Source organism: Emydura macquarii, unplaced genomic scaffold (assembly GCF_026122565.2).
Source record: "Emydura macquarii macquarii isolate MOO-44397 ecotype Brisbane River unplaced genomic scaffold, CSIRO-AGI_Emac_v2 contig_1263, whole genome shotgun sequence".
NCBI lineage: Eukaryota > Metazoa > Chordata > Testudines > Chelidae > Emydura > Emydura macquarii.
The window spans coordinates 6,092,104-6,097,295 of NW_027131400.1; the positions used below are offsets into that span (position 1 = coordinate 6,092,104).

At 41.2% G+C, this 5,192-nt stretch overlaps 1 long non-coding RNA gene across 1 annotated transcript; it reads left to right on the plus strand.

Moving 5' to 3' along the window:
* Window positions 1-2,383: 2,383 nt before the first annotated feature.
* LOC137154672 (uncharacterized) lies at window positions 2,384-4,450 on the plus strand. Its single transcript, XR_010920273.1, has 3 exons — window positions 2,384-2,572; window positions 3,804-3,931; window positions 4,060-4,450. It is a non-coding gene; the product is annotated as an uncharacterized lncRNA (long non-coding RNA).
* Window positions 4,451-5,192: the final 742 nt, after the last annotated feature.

The window sequence follows — 5,192 nt, forward strand, 5'->3', positions numbered from 1 at the left end:
AAAAAAACTGGCTTGCTAACTGGACATCTTTGTTAACTTTACCTTGTCATCCATTAGCATTGGAAGTCATGAAAATACGTCACATTCACTTATTTTATCTTTGTTTTAAAGCATTTAATTTAGTTGTCATTTCTGGTTTTCTCAAATAAAACTGAGGACGATTGTATGGTAGCTTATACGTTTTACATTCTAGTCTCACTTTAAGTAAAAAATACCTTTCAAAATCCTTTTCTCTTTCTTCTTACTACATTCATTGTTTATCCTTCAGATTTTTTATCTGTTATACCTCCATGCATTCAGTCAGAGAGATAGATTAACCTGCAATATAATAGGCACATGATTCAAAACCATATGATGTCAAGTTTTAAAAGAGTGAAAAAATCTATTTATATTCAAAAATAGAAGCCCTTGAAAAGAGGAAATCTCAGTTGAGAAAGAGAATGATGTCATCTCTAGATAGCATTTAAACCAAATGCTGTGCAGTCATGTGTATAAGTGAGAAGAAAAGACTTGCAAGAAAGAGGTGCTTGTATGAGAGCTTGTATTTTGAAATAGCTAGATGAAATAAAAGTCTTAACTAATCAGTGGCAGCAGGATCCCTGATTTTGAACTACAGATGTTAAGGTTCAAGTTGATTTTAAATTAGTGATGAACCTCAAAATATTTTAAAAAAGAAAAAAAAACCCACCAACGAGAGTCCTGTAGCACCTTAAAGACTAACAAATTTCTGCGGGCATAAACTTTCGTGGACTGCAACCCACTTCATCAGATGCAAATGTGGGTTGCAGCCCACGAAAGCTTATGCCTGCAGAAATTTGTTAGTCTTTAAGGTGCTACAGGACTCTCATTGTTTTTGCTGTATACAGACTAACACAGCTACCCCTCTGGAACTTTTCAAAATACTCAGGTGATGCAGAATTCCACAGGATCAAACTCTTGATATAGAAAAGCACAGGAAAAAAAAATTGAATACTCAAGTCTTGTGTCTGCAAAACTGGAAAGGGAATCTTATGAGAACAAGCTTTCGCCTGAGATATCTGGTACAAGAAGATACTCAAGCCAAAACTACAGTAAGACAAGTTGTTCTTCCTCTTATGTCCTCCCACACTTTCCACACCTACCCAGAACCAAAGTAGGGGGGTGTAAACATGAAAATAATTTCAACAGTTAAACAAACTTTTTCAAACTCCTAAAAAGGCTCCTTTTAGTTCCGCAGGGTAACAGTTTGGGTGGCTTTGTATTGTTTTTCTGACCCATTCATCCATCCATGATTTAAGGCCAGATTCTGGTCTCAGTTATATTTGTGTAAATACACTATAAACTGCTGCAGATTAACTCAAATATAACTGAGAACAGAACTTGGTCCTCAGACATTATAGTTTGGTTTGGACATAATGAGTCAAATTGCTGAGGAGGACTCAGTGCAAATTAAGTTTATCTTCTCCCTCCTTCAATTAGGAAGCTGCAATGTGCAGGGCCACTCCAAAAGCATAAATTCATTCAACCCAAAAGGTTGAAACAGCATTCCAGGTTCAGCAGGAAGCTCCAGATATGCCTGCCTTGCTTCAGGCATGCCCTGTGTCCTAGCTGCAGGAACTGAGTATGGTGTAGGAGACACTGCATGGGGGTTCAATGCCATTAGCAGAGCTTGCTCTGCAGCACAGTGATCTTCCTGGGCTGGGTTCTACCAGTTGTATGATCGGATTCTGACAGGGGTGCAGTGAAAAATATCAGCACCTCATTCAGGAATCTGCCCCAGCGTGTTTTCTGTGCCACTTAATGGTATTCCATAAAGATGTCATTAATTTTCCCTATCAGCCACTCCCTCAGCACTCCCTCAAGAGTATATGCTCCTCTCACTTCTTATGCATGAAAAAAAACCTTTCATCTTATCTGTACCTTAGCTTTGCTGTTCCACATCAGACTTCAGAATATATATCCTTCAAGGAGACAGTGGCTTACCCCTGCCGATATACAATAAATTCCTTTTGCTATCAACTCCTGGGATAGTGCTGGAGTGGATGCTCCATGTTTTTAGTTTTATTTTAGCACTGCAACTCTCAGAAACCTGGAAATGATTAAACTCTGTCCACATGCCATAAATCTCCATTGACCTATCCCCTCCACACTCCCTCCAAAATGATGTTAGTATATAGCTTTATGAGCAGTAGTGGGCATCTTTGGATATCTCCCACAAGATCCAGCCGATGCACAAGTTGGGGGCAAGGGTGTGATGGAGTTCACAATCCCACACTGGGAAACCAGGGGCTAAGGGTTTATTCTGCTCCTAGCCAACATTGCCCTGACACAGCTGCATCAAATGCTCCATCAGGTGGAGTACTTAAAAGAGAGAGAGAGAGAGAAAGAGAGAGAGCAAGAGAGAGGTAGTTCAATTAGGCAACAGAGCTGGAAGGAAACTTATTTGCAGCCTCCACCTCCAGTAGTGCTGAAGCAGGCCTTGAGTTTAGCATCACTACCCCCTGCCCCTAAGAAGGGTTTTCCATGATGGAAAGGAGACCTCAGCTCTGAGACAACCTGAAGAAGGGGGGAACTATCTTCCCTCCCCTTGCTGGTGAGTCCTGGCCATTAAGTATTCCCCCTCCACAACCCGGCTGCTGGCTATAGACTACAGTGTAACTAGTAAGCCATGCTCTTCTTGCAATCCCCAAATGGGGTGGTACCCTTATTGGGCAATTTTAACTAATTTTTAAAAGTTAAATTATGCTACGGAGCAGTTCTATTGTGGGTGAATGCAATAATTCAGAGGCAATTTTGGAAATAGCAATAAGTGTAATCAGCAGGCCATTCTGATAGTAAACCCTTTCTATTTTGCACCATATATTTTTTTTAGATATTCTCAACAGGCTTTGCTATCTATAAATGTTGTATGGACCTTTTGGGTCTTCCCTGCACTAGTCAATTCAATTCTGTGAGGTACAGTGCTGGTGTAAAACGTTCAAAATTCCCCACATTCTCAAGCTTATATCTTTTTTGAATAATTGAAGTGCCCAGTTCCTCTCTGATAACTTTCCGGACTAGGAAGTTCTCATGGATGCTAAGGCCAAATTTATTTAATTATAGCAAAACATGGTCTTGAGTTTGATACAATGGATGAAGACACAGGAAATCTGTGTTCAATGCCTGACTCTGCCATAGATTTCCTATATGGTTACGGGCAAGTCACTTAATATTTTTGGGCCTCAGTTTTATTGTGTAAAAATGGAAAGTGCTTCCTCTCTCCCACCTATCTTGTCTGCTTGGACTCTTAAACTCTTCAGGGCAGGGACTGTTTCTTACTGTGTGTTTGTACAGCTCCTAGCACAGCTGGCCCCTGATCTCAAGGTGGAATTGTAGTCACTTTATTATTATTATGATACAGTATCAGAAGCTACATGTTATCCGGGCAAACAGTCAATGCCCAATGGAGTTTCTTGCTGGGAGTGGGCCAGGTTTCAAAAGTTGGTCCCATGGAATTCTGTGTACCTATGTGATTGGCTATACAAGCCTCAGCCTGGACAACAAGGGGTAGAGATCTGGTCAGGGCTCAGCCAGCCCCACCTGCAACAGATGCCCAGGCTGGCCAAAGAGTTAAAGGGGACCAGAACAGCTCATTTATGGGCAGGCCTGGGATGGGAAAGGACCTTTTATCTTGTAGCTCCTGAGAAAAGGTAGGATTGCTTTATCAACAACTGCCTGAAGGTCCCTCCCTGAGGCAGGGAGGACTGGCTTCGGTTATACCTGGAGAGAGAGGCATTTTCCCCTCCCACCTACTGACCCAGGATATTTGTGTTGGTTCCTTATAGTTTGTTTATGGCCTACCCCTGAAGGGCTCAGATTTGGAAATGACCTTGCTGGAGGGCAAAGGCATGAAAGGAGGCAGCTGCTGCCCTAAGAGGGAGAGAGCTACTGTGCTGTGCCTGGCTGCAAAGAGGTGAGCTGACCCCCTTTACAGCCTCCTGTGATAGACTGTAACTTTGGACAATAGTGGGGGTGGGGAGAGGGAAGTGGCCCAGGGAGGTAAGCCTTAAGGTGCTCCTGGGCCTTGTGTTACTCTCACAGGGCTCTGGGCTGGATCACAGTGAAGCAGGACGGCCTTGACTCCCCTATCAAAACTCCCTGTGCATGATGAAGGCCCTAAGCGCTGACTGTCAGGCAATGCTCCTCACAAGCGAAGACCATAGCAACCTAATACATACGTGGTCATAGCGCATGTGCCATGTATACACTGAAATCATGTATTTATACTTAAATTACTTACTGATCTGGACTTGTGCCCAAATACCTAGTTTGCACCTGTTAATAATGGTATCTGCTGCACTGTGATGTGCCTGAATGAAAAATCTGTTCTGGTATATTAAATACTGTTTGATATGCCTTTTCCTGGATATAATTATACATTGTCTAGTGGCTGACTTACAAAGATGTCATACAAGTTTTTGTAGTACAATAAAGGAAATGTTTGTCTAAGTTCAAGTGGTGGAGACGTATTTAGAAGCCAAATTAATGAGTTCAGCTGTGCAGAAATGTTACAAAACCTGAAACTAAGTAAATTCATATTCAACACAGGGCAGGTTGTTCTAAAGGTTTTTTTAAACTTCACACACCTTTTGAAGGAATCTAGGTTGCTTTTTATAGTTTTACGTAGACTTTGGTTGAAACTTGACTTCTAGGAATAGAGTTTCACTTTGACTTTTTGGGTTCACTCAGATCTAAAATTCAAAGTGGATCATGGAAGCAAAGGGTATGTAAAACCATGCAAACGGAAATCCCTAATATTCATAGTTCTCATTATGAGTTTTATTCCCTAAGTCAAGTACAGCACCTATGATAGTGATTTCTCTGTGTATATCCTGTCACGGACTGTGACAATATGTCCTATAACTTTTAAACAATGACACTTTGATGTTGCAAACTTGTAAAGTTACTATATTCCCTGTAACTATCTCATCATGTCTCAGATTTTCCATGGAAGAAAAGTTACTTTCCTCTTCAGGCTCTGAAGAGTCTAATTAGCAGGTGAAAAGAACGCCTTGTTCTCGTCCCTTCCTACATCACTGGCAAACAAAACAAAAGAGAACCCCCAAACCAATGGAAAACTGCAAAACTACTGTTCTCTTAAAATCAAAACAAGTTTTCTCTTATGTGACTAATTTTTAGCTAAAGGAAGAAAACAACTTGATTTTCACAAATCC